This window comes from Eulemur rufifrons, chromosome 30 (assembly GCF_041146395.1).
Source record: "Eulemur rufifrons isolate Redbay chromosome 30, OSU_ERuf_1, whole genome shotgun sequence".
NCBI classification, from domain to species: Eukaryota; Metazoa; Chordata; class Mammalia; order Primates; family Lemuridae; genus Eulemur; species Eulemur rufifrons.
This window is the reverse complement of record NC_091012.1, coordinates 105,113,504-105,133,393: the sequence shown is the minus strand read 5'-3', so window position 1 is coordinate 105,133,393 and position 19,890 is coordinate 105,113,504. Positions and strand designations below refer to the sequence as shown.

General features: G+C 37.4%; 1 pseudogene; it reads right to left on the bottom strand.

Annotated features, from left to right (window-relative positions):
* Positions 1-12,568: 12,568 nt before the first annotated feature.
* Positions 12,569-12,776, bottom strand: LOC138379184 (U2 spliceosomal RNA; annotated as a pseudogene).
* Positions 12,777-19,890: the final 7,114 nt, after the last annotated feature.

The following is a 19,890-nucleotide window of genomic DNA, read 5'->3' as shown; positions in this document are numbered from 1 at the left end:
ATTTTTAAATATCAAACATGCATTACTTTTCATAACATAAATGTTATTTTTCAATAAAAATTCATCTTCATAAATCATTGAAAATATGCATGCATGCATAGCCACAAGTCACCAAAAAATACCCTCCTCTATAGCTTGGCTGTGTTGCTAAATAGTGGACACAGCAGCTCTACTGAATGAGCTTGGCCTGAGTTCTAATCCCACCTCTGCCACCTGCTAGCTTTGTGTCTCTGGACAAATTACTTAATCTCTTTAGACTTCAGTATTCTCCCGTGTAATATGGGAATTGTGAAGCTAGAAAAAAAATAAGCAACTCAATATTTAGCACATAGCAAGAATTTTGGTAAAGTATAGTTACTACAGCGATTTGGCAGAATTAGGACAACCCTAGGTAACACTGTGAAGTCTGAGCAAGTTTTTTCCTCCCTTTCTTCCCTCTTGGTGATTTCCTTACTTCCTCCTCAATAACTCCCAATACTCAATAGATACATTTTTTGCCCTTCATTTCTTCTCCTTTCCTTATTCAAAACCCCTTCCTGCTGTCAAAACAGGAAATTATTTACAGCTCTTGATTAAGTAACTGATTGCACACAGCATTATCAAGTAAATGTTTTATCTTTGATGTAGAATGAAAAAACTGTTCTCCATTAAAGGAATTTCAGACTAGGGTGATTTTGCCCCTCCACCACCCTGGACCAATATTTTATGTTTCCCAGAATGCTTTACATAGTATTAAATTTACCTATGCACCTATGCACCATTTATGATTTATTTCACCTCAATATGCATTATAGGCCTCACCTGATACTGTTAAACACATCGTCATGCCCCCTATGTTTCTTCTCCCAAGACCAGTAAAGTTTCTGAGCACAATATGTGCTAGTCAGAGCATATTTTGTTAATAAATACTATGTTAGAATGCGTTTTTGTTTACAATCTATAATGAACCAAAAGGAGTGCTTTAGTGGCACATTCTTATTTTTAATGTCTGTAGTTCCAGCTCATTTGGGTCTGTGTTATCCAAATGTATTATTGAGCCTAAACAAAACTACAGTACAGGATTCCTAGATAGGAAGAAGAATAATCAATAAATAAAGGCAATTTAAGTGATATTTCAGCACAGTTCGGAACTGGCTATAGAGGCCAAATATCAAGGTCTCCAAGGCCAGAAAGAAACACGATTAAGGACATAAAAAAGACCAGGGAGGGGAGGGGAACCTAGTGTCCTAAGGGTAAAGTTAATTCCAAAGCCCTGGAGTCCTGCGGTAGTGGCGCTGAGCCTGGTGATCCTGGTCACCTGGGAAATAGACTGAGGGAGGGTGAAGGTGGGGCGGGTCTGCCAGGAGGGCTAAGGCAAGCGATGCCAAAGGGAAAGAGGCTGAGCAGCCAGCAGCTTTGTGAGCACGGAGGATGTAGGCATGCGCAGATGGGAGGCCGTGCCTGCGGGGCTGATACCCGAAAGGATCCCACCTGTTTTTACGTGGAAAGGGAACTGGTTTCAGGAGATGGGTATACACAGGCTTTGCAGGTCAGAAATGCCAGCTTTAGGGAAAGAAGCAGTGGAGAATGAGGCAAACACCAATAACCAACTAAATTAGCCTTTAAGGACAAGCCCAAGACTTACTGGGGGCCTGTTAAATATCTGTGGCACAGATGAGGAGTCAACCTGTAAAAATCTCAAAGACAGCCTTTGTGCCTCAATGTCCTCATCTCTACAATGGGGATTAAAAAAAGTCTACACATGTCTTATGGAGTTATAAAGATAATTACAATGAGGCAATCTATGGAAAATGCTCAGAAGAGAGCCTGGCACGTAGTAAAAATGCCGTATGTGTTTGCTATTATTATTCTGCCACTAACTTTGGTTTAATTGTAATCTGCACCTTCTGAGGGCAAGTCCAGTGGCATTTTTGGAGGACAAGAGGGTCATCCAGTAGCAGGGCAGTGAAAGAGCAAGGTTCTAGGACCATATAACACACAATGACTTCATTACTTTGCTCCAAATTAAGGAAGCTTCCAGCTTCTTGATAAGTTTAGAACATTCGTGATGTTGGTGGCGAATGTTAGCAGGGAAAAGGTAGAGAGGGAGTTTGGTGGGAGGCACAGAGCTAAATTGAGTTTTGAAGACCTAGTCGCATATGAACCTTATTTTGACTTAAACTCTGTGCAAATAAAGTCTTCACACTTTTTTCTTTGACTCAGATTTCCCTTTCATTTACCCATCATTTGCAACTTTTTAAAAACTATATATAGGTTTGACCACTTTCACATCCTATTTAACATAGCTCACCCAAGACATCACCGTGCAAGATGGATTCATGGGGCACTTACTGGCCCCTTCAAAACAATTACAAAGCAGGCAGGTGGCCTCCACAGACAACAAGTCAGTGCTCTTTTTCTTCTTGGGGTTGCCAAACTCCCAGCAGAAGCTATTAACAATGAATAATTTTGCATCTCATTGAGCTGTAAATTGTAAACGTCTCCCCAAATCCCTACTGCTGTTCTCCCCACATTTACCTCCTCTGAGCACTATGGCTAAAAAATCTAACTAGTTAATGAGCTCTGTGTTCCTTTTACTTCCTAAGAGAACAACACAAACTCTGTGAACCTTATTAGTAACACCATGCTTACTACAGAAATAAAGCAGTATAATTTTAATCCATAATCCACAGCTAAGCATATCTAAGATGCTTAGCATTATAGCAATTAGTACTTACTCAAGATAATGAAGTCTTGTTCTAGTTCTTCCCTCCTTCCCATCCTTCCTTCCCTCCTTCCTAGAAATAGCTGCTATGAAAATAGGTAGGATTAATACACATTTTTAAAAATAGACTTTTTACTTTAGGATAGTTTTATTGCAAAGATAGTACAGAAAGTTCCCATACACCCCACACCCAGTTTCCCCTATTAATATCTTACATTAGTATGATACATTTGTCACAACTATTGAACCAATATTGATGATTATTATTAACTAAAGGCATGCTATATTTAGATTATTTTAGCTTTTCCCTAATGTCCTTTTCCTATTCCAGTATCCATCCAGGACATCACACTACATATAGTCATCATGTCTCCTTAGGCTCTTGGCTGTGACAGTTTTTCAGACTTGCCTTGTTTTTGATGACCTTGACAGTTTTGAGGAGTACTGGTTGGGAATATTTTGTAGAATATTCATCAACTGGGATTTGGCTGATGTTTTTCTCATGATCAGTCTGGGGTTATGGGATTTGGGGAGGATAACCACAGAGATAAAGTGCCCTTCTCATTACATCATGTCAAGAGTCCATACTATCAACATGACTTATCACTGTTGATGCTGACCTTGATCACCTGACTGAGGTCGTTTTGTCAGGTTTCTCCACTATAAAACTACTTGTTTACTTCTCCCTCTCCATACTATACTCTTTGGAAGTAAGTTACCAGGTTCAACCCATATTCAAGGGTTAAAGAGTTAAGCTCCACCTCTTTGAGGGAAATGTCTAGATAAACTATTTGTAATTCTTCAGTTGAGGAAATTTGTCTATTCTCCCTTATGTATTCAATCATTTGTTTATATCAGTGTGGATCTATAGATATTTATTTTGTACTTTGGTTTATGATTCAATACTACTTTATTTTATTGCTCAAGTTGCTCCAGTTTTGGCCGTTTCTAGCTCTTTCAGTCAGCTAGCTCCTGTATCTCTTTGACATACTCATCATTGTGCTTTGTTTGTTAGCACTTCATTACCTTTCTTGTGCTACAAGATGCTCCGGGCTCATCTTCTATATTTCCTGCCCCAGTCCTAAAATCTGCCATTTCTCCAAGGATTCCTGGTTCCTTTTTATTGGAGAATGGTATTAGAAATCAAGATCTGGGTGCTAGATGTACTCATTGCTACTGGGATGTCTTTGCTCCTAGACCTTCTCAGTTAACAGAGCAAGGAGATATATGTGTGTATACAAACCTGTGTATATACATATATCTATAAATATTTTTATGTGCAACTCTCTATATTTATATTAAACTAAACATGAGTTTATACTGATGTCTCCAACTCTAATTTATTACCACGTGGATCATTCTAGCCTCTTCTCCCTGCTTATCTGTAACCTGCCACTCCTACAGTGAGAAACCTGGCTCTCATCATCCACCATCCATGTACTTAATTGTTAAATTCCAGTATACAAGTATAGTGGTTTTGGGATTATTACCCCATACTCCCTTGGGAAACAATTTTATCACCTAGAGTACAGTGCTTATGTACAGTTTCTTTTGCTTTTAGTCTTAGAGATGCTACTCATTTCCAAAATTACTTAGAACAGCATCCGATTCCCTTATCCCCTTCAGGTGATGTTGCTTCATACATTTGTAATAGTTAGATTGTTTTGTCACATTTTGCATTCCACCATGGAATCCCCAACTTCCAAAATGACTTTTAAAAATTTGTATAATTAAGGTTTACTCTTTGTACTGTAAAGTTCTACGGGGGTTGACAAATTCTTACTGTATTATGTTCCACCATTATGGTATTACATAGAATAGTTTTATTGACTTAATCCCCCTGTGCTTCACCAAGTACAACCCTCTCCCTGCACCCCAAACATCTAAGAACCACTGTTTATTATCTTTATGTAGTTTTTTGCCTCTCCTAGAATGTCATATAATCATAATTATACAATATGTAGCTTTTTCAGACTGGCTTCTTTCACTCAACTACTTGCGTTTAAGATTCATCCACTTTTTTTTGTGGCTTGACAATTCATTTTACCACTGAATATTATATCAGCATATAAATGTACCACAGTGTGTTTATTTATTCACCTATTGAAAAACATCTTGGTTGCTTCCAGTTTGGGGTGATTATGAATAAAGATGCTATAAGCATTCACATGCAAGTTTTGGCATAACATAAGCTTTCAAATTAGTTAGGTAAATACCTAGTAGTGTAATTATTGATCACATGAGAATATTGCTTTTTTTGTTTGTTTTTGTTTTTGTTTTTTGAGACTGAGTCTCGCTTTGTTGCCTGGGCTAGAGTGAGTGCCATGGCGTCAGCCTAGCTCACAGCAACCTGAAACTCCTGGGCTTAAGCGATCCTACTGCCTCAGCCTCCCGAGTAGCTGGGACTACAGGCATGTGCCACCATGCCTGGCTAATTTTTTCTATATATATTTTTAGTTGGCCAGCTAATTTCTTTCTATTTTTAGTAGAGACGGGGGTCTCGCTCTTGCTTAGGCTGGTCTCGAACTCCTGACCTTGAGTGATCCACCCGCCTCAGCCTCCCAGAGTGCTAGGATTACAGGCGTGAGCCACCGCACCCGGCTCTGTTTTTTTTTTTTTTTTTTTTTTTGCTTTTTTAAAATCTTTATTTATTTATTTATTTATTTTTATTTCAGCATATTAGAGAATACTGGGTTTAGTTTTGTAAGAGACTTACAAACTGTCTTCCAAAGAGGCTATATCATTTTACATTCCCACCAGCAATGAGTGACTGTTCCTGTTGCTCTGCATCCTGGCTGACAGTGGTATTGTCAATTTTTTGAATTTTAGCCTTTTGAATAGGTATGTAGTTGTATCTCATTGTTTTCCTTTGCAGTTCCCTAATGAGAAATGATGTTGAGTTTATTTGCTATTTGTGTAATCCTTTCTGATGAAGCATCTGTTCAAATCTTTTACCCATTTTTTAATTGGGTTCTTTTCTTATTATTGAGTTATAAGAGTTCTTTGTATATTTTGGATATACAACCTTTTTCAGATATGTGCTTTGCAAATACTTTCCCTCAGTCTGTAGCTTGTCTTTTTATGCTTTTATTTGTCATTTTCAGAGCATAAAATTTTAATTTTAATAAAATCCAACTTATCATTTTTTTCTTTATTGTTATATTTAAAAACTTGTCACCAAACCCCAAGTTATGTGGATTTTCTTCTAGTCTTTATTGAAGAAGTTTTATAACTTTGTATATTACATTTAAGTCTGTGATTCATTTCGAGTTATTTTTTGTGTCAGGTCTGTGTCTAGGGTGTTTTGTTTTGGTTTTTGCTTATGGATATCCAGTTGTTCCAGCACTATTTGTTCAAAAGTTTACCCTTTCTCCATTGAATTGTCTTTGCTCCTTTGTCAAAAATAAATTGATTATATTTGTGTGGGACTGTTTCTGGACTCTGTTCCATTTATCTGTGTGTCCATTCTTTTATCAATATGGTGCTGTCTTGATTATCATGGACTGATAGGAATTCTTAAGTAGGGTAATAGAGTTCTCCAATTTTGTTCTTCTTTTACAGTATTGTGTTGACTCTTCTTGGTCTTTTGCCTTTCCATATAAACTTCAGAATTAGTTTCTTGATATCTACAAAACAGCTTCCCAGGGTTTTCATCAGGATTGTGTTGACTCTATAGATGAAGTTGGGAAGAATTCATATCTTAACAGAGTCTTTCAGTCCATGAACACAGCATATTTCTCCATTTATTTAGATCTTCCTTGATTTTATTCATCAGAGTTTTGTAGTTTTCTGTATACATATCCTGTGCTTATTTTATATTTATCTCTAAGTATTTCAATTTTTTAGGTGCCATTATTAATGGTATTTTTTTTTTACATTTCAAATTCCATTTGTTCATTGCTGATATATAGGAGAGCAATTGACTTTTGTATATTGCAGCCTTGCTATACTCACTTATTAGTTCCAGAAGAGTTTTGTTGATTCTTTGGGATTTTCTACATAGACAATCATGTCATCTGTGAATAGAGAGAATTTTGTTTCTTTTTTCTATTCTGTATATCTTTTGTTTTCTTTTCTCATCTTATTACATTAGTTAGAATGATGTTGAAGAGGAGTGGTAAGAGAGGACACTCTTGCTTTGTTCCTAATTTTAGGGGAAAGCACCCAGTTTCTCACCATTAAGTATGATGTTAGATGTGGATTTTTTTTTTTTTTTTTTTTGGTGTACGTTCTTTATCTAATTGAGAATGTTTTCCTCTGTGTCTAGTTTGGTGAGAATTTTTGGTATTGGATAGCAATTGGAATCAGTATTAGATTTTTTTTTTTTGAGACAGAGTCTTGCTCTGTTGCCCAGGCTAGAGTTCCATGGCATCAGCCTAGCTCACAGCAACCTCAAACTCCTGGGCTCAAGCAATCCTTCTGTCTCAGCCTCCTGAGTAGCTGGGACTACAGGCATGTGCCACCATGCCTGGCTTTTTTCTACATATTTTTAGTTGTCCGTCTAATTTCTTCCTACTTTTAGTAGAGATGGGGTCTCGCTCTTGCTCAGGCTGGTCTCAAACTCCTGACCTCGAGTGATCCTCCTGCCTCGGCCTCCCAGAGTGCTAGGAATACAGGAGTGAGCCTCCACACCCGGCCTTAGTATTGGATTTTGTCAAATGCTTTTTCTATATCAATTAATATAATCATATGATTTTTCTTCTCTAGACTGTTGATGTGGTAGATTACATTGATTGATTTTTAAATGTTCAAGCAGTCTTGCATACCTGTTATAAATCCTGCTTGATTGTGGTATATAATTCTTTATGTACATTGTTGAATTTCATATGTTAACTTTTTTTGAGGATATTTGTGTATATGTTCGTGTGAGATATTGGTCTGTAATTTTTATTTCTTTTAATGTCATTATCTGGTTTTGGTATTAGGGTAATGTTGGTTTCAGAGAATGTATTAGGAAGTGTTATCTCTTCTATTTTTTGGAACATATTTGGGAGATTCAGTATCATTTTTTCCTTAAGTGTTTCATAGAATTCACATTTGGGCTTGAAGATTTCTTTTTTGTGAGGTTATTAATTAAAATGTTCTAATAGTTACATTTTAAATAGCTAAAAGAAACAAGTGGATTTCATTTGAATAATATACTTATTGAACCTAATGTATCACAATTATTTCAAAATGCAGTTAATATAAAAAATATTAATCAGATATTTTACATTTTTTCTCATACTAAGTTTTAGAAATATGGTGTGTATTTTATACTTACCATGCATCTCATTTTGAACTAGCCACATATCAAGAGCTCAATAGCCACATGTAACTAATGGCTACCATATTGGACAGTGTATGCCTAAGGTCTGATCCAAACTATAGTTCACTGTTGAATTTTAATAATATATATTTTATCCTTTCTCAGGCTATTAATGATGTAATATAGATTTACTATTTTTAAAAGGAAACATTCTAGTACTTTCCCTTAAGAGAGAAACATATTGACTACTATCAGAAAGTAAGTCTTGGAAATGAAAAGATAGTATGCATGAGATTATTTCTCGTGGTAAATGTAAATTAATTTTAGGGTATGACACAAAATTTTCAAGAAGTGAATAAACCAATATGCAAAGTTGTAGCTGGAAAATTACACTTTTCTGTGATAAAGTAACTACAATAGTATTTGAGTCAACATGCTCATAGAACTGTAAAACCAAAGCCATCCACTAGCAAAGTGACTTGGCTTTGTTTCATTAAGCCATTTATTGTTAGCATAAATTGCCTATGTAGTCTAGTCATCAAATACAGCAAAGCAATCAGCTCTGTTGAATGTTCATCCCTGTCTGATGTTGGCTCGATAAGGCTTTTGCTCCTTCATTGTACTAACAGCTTTCCTTTTCCAGACCTCTCTCTACTAGTCCTCAGAAAGCCCAAACATTACAAGACCACAAAGCGTTGACCAGTGGTTCCAAAGTGTTGCCTTGGATTCAGCCTGGAATCAAAAGATTCCAGTAGAGGGTAGCAGGAATCTGTTATATCTGGCTCAGAGGGCCAGTGGCTCACAGGTGTCTTAGCCTCCATCAGGTTCCCCAAATCTTGCCAGCATCCAGCCAGCATCAAGAAAGAGCTCCTTATCTGTGTCATTCTCATCATTGTACTCCTGAGACCTAGAAAAGCATATTGCAAGTGGCTAAAAAATAACATTGGGTGGATGCATGAGTCAGTGAACAAATGCATGCATGAATGAATGAATAAAAATAAACTTCTGCCTTCTCAAGGATATGCAGTCCTCCTGCCTGCCTAAAGGGCAGGCTCCAGGGCAAATTCTGGAGTCAAAAGGCTTTGTCTTTGATTTCCTCTCATCTCTTTCTCTTGGTGCTATTATGTCCCCATAAATTCTAGCCTATGCCCCATTTCCACGTTATTTCCTAATCTTTTCTGGTAGTATGTTTCATGCAAATGAAAAAATAGAGGCTCAGAGAGAAACATGTAGAAGCTCTGAATGCTAACCTTGGCTCTGACTTTTTCCAACAGGATGACCTTGAACAGCTCTCTTCAATCTTAGGATTTTTAACAGCTTTATTGAGGTATAATTGATATACAAAGACCTTCACATATTTAATGTGTACAATTTGATGAGTTTGGATGTATGCAAACACCTATGATACCATCACCATGATCAAGGTAATAAACATATCCAATGCCTCCCAAAGTTTGTTTGTTTGTTTTCACTGTTGCTGTCTTTTCTTTTCTTTTTTTTTTTTTTGCGTGTGCGTGTGGTATGTGTGGTAAGAACAGTTAACATGAGGTCTACTCTCATAACAAATTTTGAAGTGCACAATACCATATCGTTAACTATAGACATTGTGTTGTACAGCAGATCTCTAGAACTTACTCATCTAACATAACTGAAACTTTATATTCATTGAACAACTCCCCATTTCCCCCATACCCCAAGGCCCTGGCAACCACTATTGTATTCTCTGCTTCTATGAGTTTGACTATTATAGATAGCTCATATAAGTGGAATTATGCATTATTTGTTCTGTGGCTGGCTTATTTCACTTTGCATAATGTCCTCCAGGTTCACCCATGTTGTTGCAAAAGGCAGGATTTTCTTCCTTTTTAATGCTGAATTAATATTCCATTTTGTTTACATACTGGGACTCAGATTAATGCCTTGTATTTCAACACAGTTTGTATGACTGCTACTCACCAGCTGTGTGAATTTGGGCCAGTTTGTTCCTTTCTATTAGCCTTAGTTGCCTGACCTGTGAAATCTGAGTAAATACCTGATGGATCGATTTACATGATGGGTTGTTATTTATAAAAAAGTAAATAGAGGAAATAAGGCTTTTAAACCACTTAGCACAATGTTTAGTGTATAACAAATACTCAATAAACATTAACCATTATCATTTTTATTATCTCCCAACTGTCAAATGGTTGTCCTGCCTTTTGTGAAAATAACAATACTGAAATAATAAACAACTAGCATGAATTGAGCCAGGAAATGTGCAAGACTATTTACATATGTTATCTCACCTAATTCTCACAATAATAATGTCCTCATTTTATGGGTGAACAGACAAAGACTCAAAATGTGCAAGTGACTTGCCTAAGGGTACAATTACTAAGTGATGGAGTTGAGATTTGAAGGTATATCTTTTCCATTTCAAAGCATGTGCTCTTTCCATTATATTATAAGAACTCTTCTAGCACCAAAATCTGACTTCAAACTACTGCTTGGTTCATAAAAATTTGGCATTCAAAGAAAACCCATCAAAGGCAAACCTGTGCATGCTGTGTGCTAAGTGCTGTGAAAGGTACATGATGAGAAGGACATGTCCTTGGCCTCCCATATGCTGGCAACATGAAATGATCATTTCATTTTGGCCAATTTTCCTTGGCCTTCTTTTCTGCTATAATTGTAGAATTGAGTACTCATTTCTCTGATTTTCTCATTTCTCAGTTTCTAAAGAACCGCATTTTCTAAATTAACAGTGCTAACAAAAGCTGATTATCTCATCACAGTACATTGTCAGCATCTATGCTTAGACTTTTTAATTAGCTTGAAATTATTATTACTAAGTGACCCTTTATGTAACACAATAACAAACCATTTCAAAAACATTTGCTGACAACCTACAATAAGTTGGAGGGTGTCCAAATAAACTCCCACAATACACCCCTATAAGCCCATCCATGTTTAAGGGTGGTTTTTTGTGTTTTTTTGAAGAAAGATTAAAACTTATAGGGGCTTCTCCCACTCTCCCATCTGTAAAAAGGTCTGTTCTATGGAATGCCTGCTGTGATACATGGTGCTTGATATGTAAGCTAATATATAGGGTATGAGCTTATTTTTTTAATTGATTTTTTAAATGAATTGAGAGATCACAATCAAATGAATTATGGTTTGGAAGAAAACAGTCTGAGATACTGAGCTAAGTGGTCCACAGAGATCCCATCCTTACTGTTTAAATGGAACAAAATTTGTTAAAAACCATTTTTACGCTGACATAAATTTATGGCAATGCTTCCCTTGTATCCCCCCAAATGAAGAGACATCAGCATAATAAAAAATTGGGCAATTTTTAATTGAATTTGTGTTCATTTCTCATGCTCCTGGTTCTCATGATTCTAGAAATCTGAAAATGAAAGGTTTCTTCACATTATTTTCACATTGATCAGGAAAGGAGGATATGCGTAACAGGTTTTTATATAGAAACTGCACCTATCTACCTCCCTGGTCAGAGTGATCCCCAAATTTATATTTTAAGTCAAGGCAGATGGTTTGTTAACCAGAAAGTGTCTTTTCATCTCAGAGTCTTTAAAAAACCAGACCCTTCTGACTTTACCAAGACCTCTGCTCTTCATCTAGTCCCTCCATTGTTAATTACCATTTCTCTCTCTAATCAGGCAAATAGGTTGCTTAAGTTAAACTTGGTGCTTAGGTTATCTGAAGCCAGTCATTCTAACAGAAGAGCACTAAATTATTCTGAGATCAGTTGGAAGATGGATGATGAAAGTTGGGGTCATGAATGAAATTCTGCTCAAACCACTTTTTTTTTTTTTTTGAGACAGAGTCTCACTCTGTTGGCCAGGCTAGAGTGCCGTGGCATCAGCCTAGCTCACAGCAACCTCAAACTCCTGGGCTCAAGGAATCCTCCTGCCTCAGCCTCCTGAGTAGCTGGGACTGCAGGCATGGGCCACCATGCCCAGCTAATTTTTTCTATATATATTTTTAGTTGTCCATATAATTTCTTTCTATTTTTTAAGTAGAGATGGGATCTCACTCTTGCTCAGGCTGGTCTTGAACTCTTGAGCTCAAACGACCCACCCACCTCAGCTTCCCAGAGTGCTAGGATTACAAGTGTGAGCCACCGTGCCCGGCCTTCAAACCACCTGTTGATAGAAAACAAATTACCTTTGTTAATATTAATAGATGAGGATTCACAAATATTAATAGATGGAGACTCATGGTCATCACCTAAACTTTCATCAACATTTCCACACTCAGAATATAATTATTCTGAGATTATAAAGTAAATTCAGTTATGAGAGAGGCTGGAAACCCCACTGACCTATTCCCTAGGGTTCTCCTCTGTGGAAAACCATGTCCCCGTTTCCACATCTTCTTTGTCCTCATAGTAATGTCTTTGGAGACCAGTGATTTACAGCTCACAGATCAGACCACACCTACAGGTCTCGTTAATCCCTTTGTCTCCCCAAACTCTGCCTGTTTCCTGCCTTGTCCAACATTTTTTATCTACACTTAATCAAATTTCCAGGTGACCAGATGGGTGAGCAATAACTTGTGTAACAGAAAAAGAATTTCAAAAGATCTTTAAAGATTGAGGTGATAGGGCTGAGTCAGAAGGGACAAAATGCAGCAAGAATAAATGTAAGGTTCCTCACTCTGGTCTGCGTAACTCAACTGTGCAGGCTTCAGGTAGAGTCACGGCTTTGCAGGAATATGCGTAGCCAGATGTGTAGAGGTTAATAGAAGTATAAGGTCTAGTGTCTTTTAAACTGATAAGAACAGATGCTACACTTGGTCTTAGCCAAAAGGCCAAAAAGTGATGGGTCTAGTGTTTTTGTTTGGTCTCTGACTGCTGTACTCCGTGAAATATTGACTGAAAAAAAAAAGCTTGGAATATGTTCGGAGGGAGATGAAGAGAAGTCAAGGAAAGAACAGGCAAAATAAAAGCAGAAGAAGGAAATGGGCAAAGGGAAAGAGTGGGGGGGAGGGAAGGGGAACCATAACAGATGCTCTGTATCTCAGTAATTTGTTTCAGTGGATCAGAATTTCAGCCCAAGAATTCAGGCCTCTCAGCTTCTCTCCATTCCATCCCAGGTGCCCTCCAATGACAAGACCAGTTCAGACAGTTTAGATGGCAGAAATAGAAAGTGAATAAAGGATAAATATCCTTTGTTGAGGAGAGCAGTCTCCAGTAACACATGGATTCTGCCTTGTAATGTTTTCCAAAACAAAAGAAAAGGTATGATCTTTCAATTTACTCAAGTACAACCTCTGTAATCAGCACAGCAGACTTTAATGGACCTGACTTTTTGCTTTAGGGACCTTGAAACAAAGTATTTACAATCAATAGACAAAAAGGTCTCAGTCTAGGCCAGTAATTGGTGTCTCAATGGTTCCTAAATATGTATTCACCTAATGTGACAATGACAGTAATACCAAAATATGCATTTATACATTGAACTAAGAGATGAGCTTCAGTGTCTCTTGACTTTCTTCTTGAGCTATAACTTTTTAAACTGCTATAAACACGTTTACGTTGTATTTAAATCACATTGGGGTTTGAATTTAAACTGCATTACTTTGATCTCATTTTGAATTATTAAAATTTTTAAGAAGGAATAATGGGAGTAGGTGTTAGCAGTATGGGGTAACAGATATTGAAGTGATGCCTCACATTTCGGTTGCATTTTTAACTTTTCAAAATACTTTTGTATCTCTTCCATTTAATTCTTTTAAAATCTCTGGAAGTTAATATAATAGAAAGGAGACAATACTTTGAAAAGAATGGAATAGAGATACTAAAAAGTCAAGTGGCTCATTTTTGCAATCTCAGCTAGCTGACTTGGATTCCAAGTCCTTTACAATCATTCCACTATATTTCTTGGAAGTGTGGTCCTCGCAATGGTATCATGTAACATTTTCTATAGGAAAGGGAACAATGGTTATAGAAGGACATTCAGATGTAATCACCTCTTAGAGATTCCCAATGAACATGATCATATTAAAAGTTCTGAGAAGTTCTATATTAAGGAAGCATATTTAAGTTTGTCCTGTGAAACATACTGGAAAAATTGCTCTAGATTTGTGCTGCTTCTGCACTGGGCTAGGTCTGAATTCCGTACCTTCTATCCAAAGTAGTGCCAAGGTTGCAGGGCACATTCATGTACACCTGTAATCCCAGGTACTCAGGAGGCTGAGGCAGGAGGACTACTTGAGCCCAGGAGTTTGAGACCAGCCTGAGCAATATAGTGAGACCCTATCTCAGTAACTACAGCAAAAAAATAAGACCAAGATAAGGCAGAACAAGTTGAACAGCAAAGAGTTTACTCTGATTTGGAGTAAACATCAGGAAACATAGTACAGCATTTCATTTTTTCTATTTGAAGTGAAATTTTCTTTTTATGGATCTCATTAAGTGATATGGTCACTCATGGCAAATGCTAAGAGACTGTTTTAGCATGTTTCAATATGTCAAATTATAGTCAGCATTAGGCCATACCGAGCAATCTTTCTGTGTTTTCAGAGAGGTTGGTTGGTTGTAAGGTTTTGAGACTTAGTGCTTTTACGCAGTGGTATGTTGGGATACAGTGATTGGAAATATTTGTGGGAAAACACTGCCTTTCCCGTAGGGCAAGTTTGATACTTTTTGAAGTCTAGCCATGCCTTTTTAGTTTTGTATTTTGTTTTAGATTTCTTTTATTCTATACATATTGTTACTATAAGAAAGAAAATTTCTGTTTTTCTTAGGCCTATGATACACTTAAGTATTAAGAGGATTTAAAAAGAACAAGATTGCTGTCTCTTACTTTTTGGATGGGACAAGTGCTCTCAGAAAGCTATCTTTTTTTTTTTTTTTTAGCATATTAAGCTTTTGACAATACACTTCTTTTTTTATTTCAACATATTACGGGGATACAAATGTTTAGGTTACATATATTGTCCTTGCCCCACTCGAGTCATAGCTTCAAGCATGTCCATCCCCCAGATGGTGTGCACCAGACCCATTAGGTGTGTATATACCCATCCCCTCCGCCCCCTCCCACCTACCTGACCCCCGATAAATGTTACCACTATATTGCTCTTAAGGGTTGATCAGTTAATACTAATTTGATGTGGTACATGTGATGTTTGTTTTTCCATTCTTGGGATACTTCACTAAGTAGAATGGGCTCCAGCTCTATCCAGGATAATACAAGAGGTGCTAGATCACCATTGTTTTTTTGTGGCCGAGTAGAACTCCATGGTATACATATACCACATTTTATTAATCCACTCATGTATTGATGGGCACTTGGGTTGTTTCCACATCTTTGCAATTGTGAATTGTGATGCTATAAACATTCTAGTGCAGATGTCTTTTTATAGAATATCTTTTGTTCTTTTGGGTAGATGCCCAGTAAGGGATTGCTAGATCAAATGGTAGATCTACTTGTAGCTCTTTGAGGTATCTCCATATTGCAGAAAGCTATCTTTATTTAATGCAATCACTCAGAAGCTTTTTATTTCAAACAATTTTTAAAATAAAAGTAGAAGATTCTTCTACTTTTATGCCTAGGGAAAGGCATTGAGGCTTTTCAAAATCATCTCATTACCTAGCCAGCAGCTTTTGTCCCTGAAGAGTAATGTGTTGCTTGTTTTTTGGTGTCTTCCTGCAAGAGGAAAGGAACGGGATGTCCAGGACAAGTTAAAGATACACAACTTAAAACCCTGTGACCCCCAATTAGAATGCTAATTTCTTGTCCATAGTTCTCTTGGTTCCACAGAGTGTTAGCTGCCTTCCCAAAGAGTAGGTCACTGTAGGGTGAGGGGGAAATTTCCCCTTTCCCCTGAAAGTTAGCTGAAAGATCAACTCACATAAGGCAGATTAATAAGAGAAAAAGGTTTATTTACCATGCACACTCGGAGAATCACGGAGTGATTACCCAGTATCCCAGTGGGATCCAGATATTTTTACACCTGCCTTTTAGAGGGGAGGAGGAGATGTGGAGTATAGGTAATTCTGTTTAGGAGCAATAAATGGTTGCTCGGGAGGATGAATAGATACTCGGGGAAAATGAATGGATGGGGGAAACAGATTGTCTTGTAAATTAACCTGAGAGACAGGTATTATGTTTAAAATGATTTGGGCCAGGTCTGGTTGCATTCTTGATTTTCTTTCCTGCAATATAGCGAGATAACAGGGAAGGGAAGATAAACTGATTGTTCTTTTGATGGGTCAGTCCAGTTTATGCAGATAGAGGGAAAGCCCCTTCCAATGTCCTTTGATCTCAAAGAGTCTTTAATTCAAAATATTCTTTATACCAAGGAGTCATATTTTGGGGTGAAATTTCCTGAGCTCCTTCATCACCATCCCTTACCCTGGCAGCGGGTGCTGGGAGTTTGGGAGAAACAATGGCTCTTAACAGAGAAATAAACTATATTATCAGCTAGTTACGCTTCTGCAATCTGTAGAAACCTTGGATGTCTGATCCCTCAGGGAATCAGCAAGACCTTTTCCTACTGATGCTAAATAAACCAGCCTGCTGAATGTGAGGAAGTCATTTTTGTTAGAAAACCTCAGACCTTAATTTGGCTCTTTTATTCTCCTTCCACAGTACAGAAAAATTTCCAAAACCTGAAGTGGTTCTGATTAGCAGTGAAGTCAAGAAGCCTTCAGCTCCAATTAAAATGGGCATTAAGTCATTTTGTGTGGTAATGGCTGAAGTATAAAAACAAGTTAGGTTTCTCTTTATTTTTGATCATGGGTTTGGCTCTTGAATTATTCTATTCACCAGCGATGTTGGCACAGCTTTCTGGGCTGCCTGTGGAGGAGGTGTTCATGGGCTTCCCAATTAACACCCTGTTAAGCTGCACACCTGTGGTGAAATTACCCTCAGATCACGATATTGAAGTTTTGAATCCCATGACACCTATATTATTGTCCTGAAAGTCAAACCTAACATGATATAAAATGATTCCTGATATCTTTGCAAAGACAATTTGTTTCTGTGGCATTCTAGTGGAGCAGTCAAGGGTAGAGATATACGTGGGGGAGCCATCGTGAAGCAATTTATTCCTTTATTAAAAATTTTATAGAGGTATAGTTTACATTCCATAAAATTCATCCATTTTAAATATACAATTTAATGATTGTTTGCATATTTACAGAGCTTTGCAATCACCACCACAATCCAATTTTAGAATATCTCCATCACCCCAAAAAGAAGCCAGCACCCATTAGCCATCACTTCCTTTTCCCACACCCAACCCTAAGCAACCAACAAACTATTTCTGTCTTATAGATTTGCCTTTTATGAACATATCACATAAATGGAATCATGCAAAATGTGGTCCTTTGTGTCTTGCTTCTTTCACTTAGTATAATGTTTCCAAGGTTCATCCGTATTGTAGTAGGTATGAGTACTTCATTCCTTTTCACTGCTGAATAGTATCCCACTGTGGGAGAGCACCACATTTTGTCTACCTATTCATCAGTTTATGGACATTTGGATTATTTCTAAGTTTTGGCTATTATGAATAATGCTGACATGAACATTCACATGTACAAATTTGTGTGAACATAACAATTTATATTTAACATACTGAAAGCAGATTAAAACTCAGCTTAGATCCTCATCTCCAGACAGAACATCATAATATTAGTGGAGCTATGGGGAGTGGGCTGCAACATTTTCAGAGTAAATGGCAGTTATACAAAAGTGCTGATAATCAGAACACTAATTTATGTAAAAATTCATAGAAATTCCCAAGGATTTTATGAAAATTTTGAGTTTTATGAGAATTTTTAGGTTATGCCTTTTCCATGTCCGCTGGCAACAAGCTTAGCTTTTTCCAATGACTATAAAGAATAGCAAGGGTTAGAGCATGTGCTGGTCTGAGTGTAGGGGACCAGTCTGGGACTTATGAGTTCTGTCTGCCTTTTCTATGGCCCTCTCTGCTGCCCTAGGAAAATATTTTGAGCCACACTCCTCAGTTTCATTGTCTTCAAAATGGGGAAAAATGATTCCCGTATAGATCTCAAGGTGGTTATGAGGTTAAACATTTTCCAGGCATTTAAAGCACCACATATGAAATAGAAATACACTATATAAGCATAAAGAATTTTTGTTGGCAAAGACAAAAGGAAGGTTTAGTCAGCCTTTTGTTCTTTCTGGAAGACCTAAAAAATAGATAAAACCACAGGGTTTAATTTTGTACATTTGAGCTGGCAAGAATGTGATATTCATTTCCTCCACGGCCAAAAATGTTCATGGTTCCAGTAATGTTAAGCCCCTGATTGGAGGAACTGTTTTTCTGAGCTCCCACAAGCTTTACTAACTGCATTCTAAAATGAAGTCCTTTTACCTTTTCATGGCAACACAGCAACTATTTGGTTTACAGCAGAAAAGGGGAAAAAAACATATAGAAGGAAATTAGCCCAATAAGCAATTAACCAGTAAGTCCTCATCGAATGAGATACAAGGTGCTTCTGCCCTTAAGGAAGTTAGCATTCTGATAGAGCTCAAAGAGAATTAATAAATGCAGAAATTATGCCACATTTTTTTTTTGCTACCCCACCTCTGCTTCCACTCCAGAATGGTATCTGGCCTATTGAAGATGATAATTTTCCAAAAACAGTGAAATTTTGACTCTCATACAGATATAAAAATGAACACACATTAAAGATTTTATTTAACTCATAATGAGGGGACCAGACAGATGTTATAACCAATTCAAAGGAGAGTACGAAAAACAGACATATATATAGCTCAGTAATATCGAAATTAATGTGCAAATGGAGGCTAAACTGGCTTCTTCCACAATGGAAGAGGGAAGTCAATTAGACCTCTACTGGACAGGACAGAATGTGCATGTCTATAAATAAGAATTATTTTGCATTGCTATCAGTTATCTACCATTTAGAGAATTGTAAAATAGCTCCCATAAAATCAGAATCAGATAATCTGGAGTAGTGTCAGCTAGACCAGAGGGTCAGCAAACTAAGGCTCTCAGGCCAAATCTAGCCCCTGGTTTTGCAAATAAAGTTTTGTTTGAACATGGCCATGCCTACTCATTTACATATTCTGTGTGGCTGCTTTCACACTATAATGCTAGAATTGAGTAGTTGTGACAGAGACACTATGGCCATCAAAGCCTAAAATATTTACTACCTTGTCGTTTTACAGAAAAAGTTTGCTGACCCCTTCTCTAGTGCATGTTTTCCGCTGAGGCGCAATTTTTTCCCTATCGTCTCTAGAGTACTTGGAAAGTACTTTTAAAATTAATGGACAAAATAATCAGACAATAAAAGTTGTGGACTTCAGATAAGGAAATTGATAAAGATTTGTAAGATTTTATGAAAGAGGAGAGCAGGAATGAGGCCTTGATGAAGATATTTGGATAAGGTCAGGGTGCGGGGGAGTAGAAAGAAGGGCAGTTCTAGGCAGGGACAAAAGCATGGGAAGAGATGCGATAACCCAGCCTGTTAAATGTGCAGGACAGTTGGAAGTGAAGAGTTAGGCAGACTTTGTGATAGAGGCTAAGAAGTAGGTCATTTATACACAAGTTCCCAAAGAAAGAGCTAGCTGTGTCTGCAGTTGCTTTTCAAGTGTGGAATCAGTCTATGGGAGCCCAGAGTTAAATAGTGTTGTTCCAGGGGTCCTAACCCTTGCCCACAAAATATTTCATGGATTCACCAGACTGCCCTAGTATCTGAACTTCCCAACTCTATTCACTCCTCTGGTTGTACAGTATTGAAGGCAGCTGTTCAAATATGAATGGCATTCATCTTGGAAGAATAAATTTTGGGTTTTTTTTTTTTGTTTTTTTGTTTTTTTGAGACAGAGCCTCACTCTGTTGCCCGGGGTAGAGTGCCATGGCGCCAGCCTAGCTCACCGCAACCTCAGACTCCTGGGCTCAAGTGATCCTCCTGCCTCAGTCTTCTGAGTAGCTGGGA